The sequence below is a fragment of the Oncorhynchus keta genome, chromosome 28 (assembly GCF_023373465.1).
Source record: "Oncorhynchus keta strain PuntledgeMale-10-30-2019 chromosome 28, Oket_V2, whole genome shotgun sequence".
Lineage (NCBI taxonomy): Eukaryota > Metazoa > Chordata > Actinopteri > Salmoniformes > Salmonidae > Oncorhynchus > Oncorhynchus keta.
In genome coordinates, this window is record NC_068448.1 from 54651164 (window position 1) to 54661211 (window position 10048).

The 10048-nt window shown below is 42.1% G+C and overlaps 1 long non-coding RNA gene across 1 annotated transcript; it reads left to right on the forward strand.

Annotated features, from left to right (window-relative positions):
* The first annotated feature begins 9183 nt into the window (after positions 1-9183).
* LOC127912827 (uncharacterized) lies at positions 9184-9811 on the forward strand. Its single transcript, XR_008083561.1, has 3 exons — positions 9184-9314; positions 9406-9444; positions 9536-9811. It is a non-coding gene; the product is annotated as an uncharacterized LOC127912827 (long non-coding RNA).
* The last annotated feature ends 237 nt before the right edge of the window (positions 9812-10048 follow it).

Sequence of the window (10048 nt, forward strand, 5' to 3'; positions counted from 1 at the left end):
CTGATGCTTGTGGTTGTATTAATTTGGGCTCTGTCTCAGACTATGTTTGGAATATTTATTTCTCTCACAGAATAGAATAGGTTAACTGTTGTACTGTGGGCATAGTAGATCGACATAGGCTAGTGCTTTTCCTGTTCCTTACTGTCACGACTTCTACCGAAGTCGGTCCCTCTCCTTGTTCGGGCGGCGTTCGGCGCTTGATGTCACCGTCCATCTAGCCATTGCCGATCCACTTTTCATTTTCCATTTGTTTTGTCTTTGTCTTACACACCTGGTTTCAATCCCTCAATTACTTGTTCATTATTTAATCCGCTGTTCACCCATGTTTGTTTGTTAGTGATTGTTTTTATGTAATACGGTCCGTTTATTGTGGGCTCACTTATTTTGTATTGTATTTGTCTATTTTGAGTAAAATTACGTTTATATACTCATATCTGCTGTCCTGCGCCTGACTCCTCTACACCAGCTACACACAGACTATATTACACGTATGAAAAGTAAATGTGGACAGTTCTTCCAACATCTTCAATATGCGCCTCAGAATTTGATAAGGATGTGCGCAGTTGCGTCCTGGACGTGTCTGTCTTCACTTGTAGCCTGTGAGAAAGACCTGATCACATGAAGCCTGTGAGAAGGACCTGATCACGTGACGGACAATAGCAAATAAGATTTGAGATATCTGAGAGAGTCAAGTGAGTGAGAGGTGCTTTGGAGCACGGAACCAGGAGAAGGGAATTATCATTATTATATTCAGCTCAAGGCACAACGGCCACTGGCCACAAAAGGCATGGATTTTTGGGGGGGCATTACAGCCACACAATGTGCCTCACATCATTCCTTTCTATTTTCTTCATACTATAAGATAATTCCACAGAATTCTAAACAAATCTTGTCTCCTAAATGAGCTAGTGTAGCCCACAGCCATATGGCATAGGCAGATCAGGGCCTAATATAAGGACAACTCTGAGTATGTTATTCTGTTCTTCTGAGATTTTCTTCATATCATGTTTCTTAAGACCTGTCTAAAATAAAGAACTTGTTTATTGTGATGGTGTAGGCTATATTACATGGGTTTATTATACTTTTAAAATGTAGATGTTCCAAAGGACAGCATTAGGCTATACATGGAAGCCATTAGGTGCAAAATGTGTTTATGTTAATTAACGGTCAATTGCCGTGAGACCGGCAGTTATTTGCTTGCCAAAATTTAAGATACCCCTCTGTGTTTCAGCAGCACTTTGCAGGATTATTTAGGCTGACTTTAAATTTGGTTGCTGGGCAAGGGCTTGCATAGTTGTCTGATCTTACAACCTTTGGGGCTTTGTTCACTTCTCTCACTGACAAATTCCTAAACTTAAGTGTTTCTCTTCCATGTCTATCCATTTTCTCTCCTCTTTAAGTATAATTTGCTAAGCTCCCCTGCCGTGTGTTTTCCCCTCAACAGAACTATTGAGTGTTGTTATTGGAGGGATCGCTCCAAGATCAAGTTTGCACAATGGCCTTTTCAGCGAGACTAAGAGGAGACTCTTCTGCTGAAGCTAAAGGAATTTGACTTTCGGTGGGACAACGTCGTGGTTGATCATTGTAGGATCACAAAGCAAATAACACAATGTTAATGTCCCAAATGGCACTCTATCCTCTATTTAGTGTATTACTTTTAACCAGGAACCACAGGGCTCTGGTCAAAAGTAGTGCACAATATTTAATTTGACCTTTATTTAACTAGGCAGGTCAGTTACGAACAAATTCTTATTTTCAATGACAGCCTAGGAACAGTGGGTTAACTGCCTGTTCAGGGGCAGAACGACAGATTTGTACCTTGTCAGCTCAGGGGTTTGAACTTGTAACCTTCCGGTTACTAGTCCAACGCTCTAACCACTAGGCTACCCTGCCACCCCAAATATGTTGCCATTTGGAACATTGAACATGTGTTATTTGCACAGAGGATCACAAATCACTTAGAGGGCCTGGGTCCTGAATACAGACACACAGTACCCAGCTAACAGCAAACGTTCCCACAACTTTAGAGAGCGTTCCCTTATGAGTCTCATTAGGTCATTAACTTGTTGGAACTACCCATCCCGGATTCGGGAGAATTGTCATCAACTGACACTAAGTAGCAAAGGACAAAAAAAACTTTCTCGAAAATATTCATATTCATGAAATCACAAGTGAAATATATTCAAACACAGCTTAGCCTTTTGTTAATCACCCTGTCATCTCAGATTTTGAAAATATGCTTTACAGCCAAAGCAAGACAAGCATTTGTGTAAGTTTATCGGTAGCCTAGCATAGCATTATGCCTAGCTAGCAGCAAGCAATCTGGTCACGAAAATCAGAAAAGCAATCAAATCAAATAGTTTACCTTTGATAAGCTTCGGATGTTTTCACTCACAAGACTCCCAGTTAGATAGCAAATGTTCCTTTTTTCCAGAAAAATTATTTTGTAGCTAAATATAACTCTGTTAGTTCTTCACGTTTGGCTGAGAAAACAACCAGAAATTGCGGTCAAGACAACGCCGAAAAATATTCCAAATTAGCTCCATAATTTCGACAGAAACATGGCAAACGTTGTTTATAATCAATCCTCAAGGTGTTTTTCAAATATCTATTCGATAAGATACCAACCGGGACAGAGCTTTTTTCAGTAAGACCAGGTAGAAAAATGGCTACCTCTGTCTTTTGTGTGAGAAATACACAAAAAGCCATCAGGTGGACACTGACGCAATGTTGTTGTACATGCTCATTTTTCAAAATAAAAGCCTGAATCTATGTCTTGTGATACTAGACACATTAAGGAAGCCATAGAAAAAGGAATCTCGTTGATATCCCGTTCACTGCTCAATAGAGAAGCATAGGAAGGGACTCTTATTTAGAAACCGCTGCGTTTCTGATTGGATTTTTCTCATTCTTTTGCCTGCAATATCAGTTCTGTTATACTCACAGACAATAGCTTTACAGTTTTGGAAACTTTAGAGCGTTTTCTATTCTAAGCTGTCAATTATATGCATATTCTATTTTCTGTTCCTTAAAAATAGCCTGTTTACTTTGGGAACGTTATTTTTCCAAAAATAAAAAAATGACCCCTAGGTTCAACAGGTTTTAACTAACATTTTCATATGAATTTTCCTGTGATGTGCCAAGAATATTTCCAAGAGACCATCCCCTTAATGTCAAATAAAACTTACACAGAACACATGTTCTCAGAACATACGATATCAATGTTCTAGACCTCTGCAACATATGCAGAACTCTGCAGTCCTCTTGGAGTTGAATCTTCCCAAGTTCTACCATGTCACCCCGCTCCTCCACACACTACGCTGGCTTCCAGTCGAAGCTCGCAACCGCTTCCAATATCCTGGTGCTTGCCTACGGAGCAGCAATGGGAACTGCCCCTCCCTACTGTCAGTCTCTGCTCAAACACTACACCCCAACCCGACTATTCTGTTCTGCCACCTTTAATCTTTAGGCCCTCCCACCACTACGGGAGGGCAGCTCCCACTCAGCCCAGTCCAAGCTCTTCTCTGCTCTGGAACCCCAATGGTGGAACCAGCTTTCCCTTGAGTCCCTGCCCATCTTCGGAAAACATCTGAAACCCTACCTCTTCAAAGAGTATTTTAAATAATCCCTCAGCATCCAACCAACAAACAAAGAGCTATGAATGGATCAGTGGTTCACCAATTAGGGCCTTGATTGTTTCGCTAACAGTAACATGGCGTGACGTGTAATGACGCTTTTTTTGATGGGGGATTACGTTTCTTTGATGTCCTTACTACTGATGCACAGAAATGTTCTTCAAACGTTCTCATGAAATGCGTAGGGACATTAATATCTTATGTTGTCAGAACATGGCTACCATGTTCTGTGTGTGTGTTTGGTGGGACGTTGATGGAACATTCTCCTAACCCTCAGAAAACTGGACACATAAATGTTCTTGCAACATCCCATGACACTGTGTCTAGAACAGTAATATTGTATATTTTGAGAATATGATAACCATGTTCTGGCTACTATCTGGTTTGACTTTAATTGAATGTACTCCTAACTCTAAATGCTAAAAAGGTTCTGAGAAGTTTTTAGCTAACATAGATAGAATGCTCCCCTAAGTAACGGAAAACTGGACATATTATGTGTAACATTACAAAATGTTCTCTCTCCCTAGAATTGTGAGCTGGGGTATATCTCTCCCATATCCATGTGAGTGTGGTTTAGCTTCATATTTGAAAGTCTTTCAGCAAAACTGGATATTAAAATGTCACAGAATGAAACAAAGTGTCTGATATGTATCTATGATTAACCACATTTGGTCTTTAGGGGAATCAAAGAAAAACACAACCTATGCAAGGGGAATAAAGTATAGCATAATTTATACATGATTTAAATGCTAAATACTCTGGATAGATAAGATGTTTTCCTCCCCTGCTGATGTATCCCCTTTGAGGAATGCGATTGAGTTTTAGCTGGGATTTTCAGCATGTGAATCAGATGTTGACATGGTAGGAACGGGAGAGCGGAGGTGGTGGGCGACTCCTTGGGAATATGGACAGGGGCTGGGGTAATATCTGGGGCCTGTGCTTGAGGCTGGGGTTAGGGACTGGGGGTTGGGACTGGGGTTGGTAGTCTGGGGCAATATCTGAGGCTTGGGCTAGGGGCTGGTGTGGGAAGATCTGTGGTGGAGGTAATGTATCACCCTGTCAGGCTCTGCGGACACCAGACAGATGGTCCCTGGCATCTGGCCTGCACTGAGACAGTCTGCCCTCCCTGTGGAAGACAGAATCACACTGTCTGGGGACATTTGATATGAAAACACACTCATGCTTCACTCTTTTATCTGGTAACATTATACGTTGTTATACAGAGCAAACATGACGCTTGATAAATTACTACATGTGTTATGAAGAGGTGAATGAAATATCATGAGGAGTGTCGAAATTGCAGATTAACTCTTAGTCGCCACAAAGGGACTTTAAAGTCGGTCTTGGATCTGGTAACATGATAAGTTGTTATGCAGTTCAAACACAAACATACCAAACTGAATAAATGATTCCATAACCACAGTTTATATTAACGTTTGATGGAAAGTGTTTAGAGTCCTCGCAGCCACCCGAAAATTAGGGGAAGTTGAGTTGGTTGGGCTCGGCTCCATTGCTGGAAGACAGGGTTGACCCGGTGGGCGGTAGCGCCCATCCATAGGGCAATGATCCCAGGGACAGACAGGGGAATGGGGCACGCGGCATCGATCAAAGGTTAACCAGCCTCCCGCCACTCTCCGAATAAATACACACCCCTCCTAGTCCCTCCACGGGGATCCCAGTGCCAGGCTTGTTTCAATAGGTCTCCTTTATTGTATAGACACAGCGAGAGGGCTTTGAGCCAGCCCATTCAGCCTGGGCTTCCCATAGGATTACATATCTAAATATATGGAAGTAAAAGTGGCCCGGGCAGCCACCAGGGGTGAGTGGAAGGGATGGAAGAGGGTGCTGGAGTTGGGTGATTCTGTTAAATGAACCAGCACTGAAAAGGATCAGGACTTTGGATGGAAAGTCCACACCCCACCACACTTGCTAAGACTATCATCAGTGGACTTGAATTTTCAGCTTGGTTAGAGTACAAATCACGGTTTGGGTCAACAGGTTTCAACTGAGTCAATTCAGGAAGTGAAACATCTTCATAAAAACTAGGTATACTTTTCATGAGCTCAGAGGGTGACGTGTTCTATTGTTATGGAGTGTTTGGGCATTAGAGGTACTGTAGAGGGGGCGGTAAAGGTGGGGGTGGTAATTTTGTTGGCATAGGGGTGTAGAGGGGGGTCTGGATGATGGACAGTCCTCTGTAGAAGGGAGCCAGAGTGGGCCAGGTTGAGGGGGTCATACTGTTAACCCATGATAGAAGCTGCATGAGTAATTTCATAAAGTGACAGGTGGGTCTTGTTGGATATGCTTGCTCTCTCCTCTTCGAATGGAGGCTAATGTTCCTGACCTCTTCATCCCGGTTGGGGCCACGGCAGCTGGCCTACGTCATTGCTGAGTTGGTGTGTTTGCTGCGTGTGTGTGCTGCGTGCGTGTGCGCGTGTGTACGTCTGTGGTTATATGAGTACCCAGCTTTGCTGTTACCCATGTCATCTTTAATGTCAGGAAACTTTCCCAAGACCAAGAAACAGAAGCATTATTCTGTACCTTAGGAAAGTCGATTAGCAAAGTCTTCCAACCCAATAGTCAGCACAGTTTTCCCTAACCCTGCCACAACGCTGCTTGGTAAAAACCAACCACTGGAAACCAGTCAAGCTGACGCATTAGTCTGTAGTCCAGTCTGTGCTATGATGCCCTGTCAATGCTGTGTCTCCATGGTGGGAGGATAAATCACCAGGCCTGGTATAAACATGTCAGTGTGTCTCCTCCAGGCCTCCAGGCTGAGGAAATCCAGGGCTACTGAGGTTGGGGGCCTGGCCCAGGCACAGAGCTCCTGGCCTGGGGGAGGTCATCAGACAGACAGGGGAGTGGCATGGAGGTCAGGAACACAAAGCTGACCTGGCTGTAAATCACTCTGACCATATCCCGGCATGAAAGACAAGGCAGGCCTGGGTTCAAATACTGTACTATCTGAAACAATTTCTCTGCTTAATTGCCCTTGTCTGGCTTAATGAACCAATAGCATAGTCACAAAACGGAAAATCCCTTATTTCTGGCACCCCAGTCAGGCTCAAACAAGCCCAGCAAGCATATTTGGTTGTGGGAACCTAAGTGTTTGGTTTCCCATTGGTTCCGGGAATGAAGCCATATATCCTGACAGTTTTGTAAAAATGTTCTGAGAACCGAAGTGAGAATTTCACCTGTTCTGGGAACGTTCGTTTTTAGGTTGCAGGGAGGTTCTAAAAACGTTTTACTATGGTTCCCTGAAAGTTTTCCATGGAGGTTTTATTAACGTTCTGAGAACAAAAATTATAGGTAATTTATATAACAGAACTCATATGGCAGGCAAAAACCTGAGAAAAAAATCCAACCAGGAAGTGGGAAATCTGAGGTTTGTAGTTTATCAGCTCAGCCCCCATTGAATATACAGTGGGTAATTAGTTATGTTTCACTTCCCAAGGCTACCAATAGATGTCAACAGTATTTAGAACCTGTTTTGAGGATTCTACTCTAAAGGAGGGGCTCATAAGGGCTCTTTGAGTGAGTGGTCTGGCAGAGTGCCACAGCCTCGGTCTGGCGGGCTCACGTGAAAGGTAGCTATGTTCCACTTCATTTGTACAGACAGGAATTGTCCGGTTGGAACATTAATAAAGTTTTATGTTAAAAACATCCTAAAGATTGATTCCATACTTAGTTTGGCATGTTTCTATGGGCTGTAACAGAACCTTTTGAACTTTCCGTCCGGTGTTCGGCGAAGATATTTGGACATAACTGATGGACTTTATCGAACAAATCAAACATTTATGGTGGAACTGGGATTCCTGGGAGTGCATTCTGATGAAGATCATCAAACGTAAGTGAATATTTAAAATGCTATTTCTGAGTAATGTTGACTACCCAATATGGCGGGTATCTTTTTGGCTGCTTTGTTGTCTAAAGGCTGTACTCAGATTACTGCATCGTTTGCTTTCTCCGTAAAGTTTTTCTGAAATCTGACACAGCGGTTGCATTAAGGAGAAGTTTATCTAAAGTTCCATGTATAATAGTTGTATCTTTATCAATGTTTATTATGATTATTTCTGTAAATTGATGTGGCTGTCTGCAATATCACCACATGTTTTAGAACTACTGAACTTAATGTGCCAATGTTTTTTTTATCAAACAAAACATACATGTATTTTGTAACATGAAGTCCTATGAGTGTCATCTGATGAAGATCATCAAAGGTTAGTGATTAATTTGATCTCTATTTCTGCTTTTTGTGACTCCTCTCTTTGGCTGGAAAAAATGGCTGTGTTTTTCTGTGGCTTGGTGGTGTCCTAACATAATCGTTTGTGATGCTTTCATTGTAGATGCTTTTAAATAACATTCTGAGAAAGTTCTCTGAATGCAAAGTTTCCTTGTGGTTTTAATGGAATGTGTAACCATGTTGGAACTTTTAGGAAATGTTGTCTTAAAACTAATGAAATACAACATTTTAATTAAAAATGTATTAATTAATAAAAACATTAAAAAATTAACTCAAATGTGCTGAGAATGTTCCAAAGCCAAGCAACTATCCTGCACCATTCCCAGAAAGAAGTGGGATAGTTGTATGCTAAATAACCATTGGACAACCACACTCTCACCAATCTCTAAGAACATGTGGTTCTCAGAACATTATGTGCTAGCTGGGAACAGTCAAAAGATTACAATAGTACTTAAACTCAGGTCTGGAGAGAGGACACCTCCAGAACAGAGGCTAAGTAAAACATCCCTACATCCTCACAGGCCCAAGGTCACAGCCTGGTTGTCCAGTGACAGTGCAGAATGCCTCAGAGGTTCCTCTATTGCCTTCTCCATCCTCGGTCAAGACGAAATAATATGATCATATGAGTCTGAGTGCATCCCTGTAATAACCTAACGTCATGTCTTCCTTCTTCCAGCCACTGTGTCTGAGTCTGAGTGTCCTGGTCGCAGAGAACCTAGCTGAGAGGTCAGGCGTCGAGCGAGTAGGTGCCATGGTGTGGGATACCGTCATGTCTGCCTGGTGAGGTGAGGGAGGGAGACGGGAGAGGAGATGGAAAATGGCCCTGGCTGTTTGCACCATGTGGAGAGGACACCTAGCCAGTCTCCATATCCTCAGGGCTCCTGGGGTCAGGACATTAAAGCTAGGGGTGAGATAGCTGTCCCTCTCTGACTGGAGCTCTTTGATGACGTGAGGGAAGCCTTTGTGTGTGTGTGTAATAGCCAGTAGGACCCGGATAAACAGGCCCTTTCTACCCACTAAAAGCCTTTGTTGTCTGGTATGTGTGGAGATGGGGTGGTGGAGGGTTAAGGCGTCCGTCCGCATGCTGTCCATCCGGAACAGTTCGTGCACATAATATGGAAACATTTTGTGCCGTTATAGTTTTTTAAAACTTTTTTTTGTTTTTACTGTTTGTGCATACAATGTTTTTTTCTAGAGGCAACCCGAAATTCGGTTGCCGAAGTCTATGCCCCTTCGGTGGTGTTGGTCAACTGTAGGAGCGAAGATTCAACCCGAAACCCATTGTGGATTCAAAATGGCAAATGACAACAACTAAAATAGTTGGTGTGGGTTCTTGCAGGAACATAACTGCCCAACTGAATCATTTGGATTTGAATTTGAAAGGACAGCAGGTGCAGGAACGTAACTGAAAAATGTAAAGATCTCCTCAATTTAAGGTATGTTTTGTCCCTTGTATGATCTCAATTGATATTGTTTTATGATGATACCATCTATCATTTAATATTTGTGCAAATCTTTTTAAAACAGAAAATGGACCCAATTCAATGGACATCAATCAACAAAGAGGTGAGAATATGTTGGCTGTAAGAACATGTTGAAGGCTGGCTGTATTGGGTTCAGATGACTGAACTGCTCACTTTTGTGTCTGTGTCTGCAGGTATACAGACGAGGAGGCGAGGACGAGGAGGCATTCCAAGGTATTGGTATGTTATGCAGATCACATTTAACATCCTCCTCCCTTACCTCTTCAATAAACATCCCATAGGCCTCTACATTATGGACAAGGTACGTGTATGAAAAACATTATCAAAAGTGTTTTTCACGTTTAAAACAAAAACCAGGGTATGAATACTGTCGTGTGCATGTTTTGTTAATCATCTGTATAATGACTCTTTTTTTAAACTCACAGACTTCTCCCTCCCTACACCTCTGACTAATATAACAGGAAACCTGTTTGATCACCATGCACTGCAAAATCCTTGTGTCTATGAATACATTAACATCAACACGTTAACATCAACACGCCAGAGGATAAACCCATCGGACTTTGGACTTTTCCTCATATTTAGATTTTTTTATTCTGCTTTGCCACTAAAATCATAATAAACACTGACAACTAAAATATTGTATTATTGTTGTTATGTGTATTATTAATAATAATATTAATAGG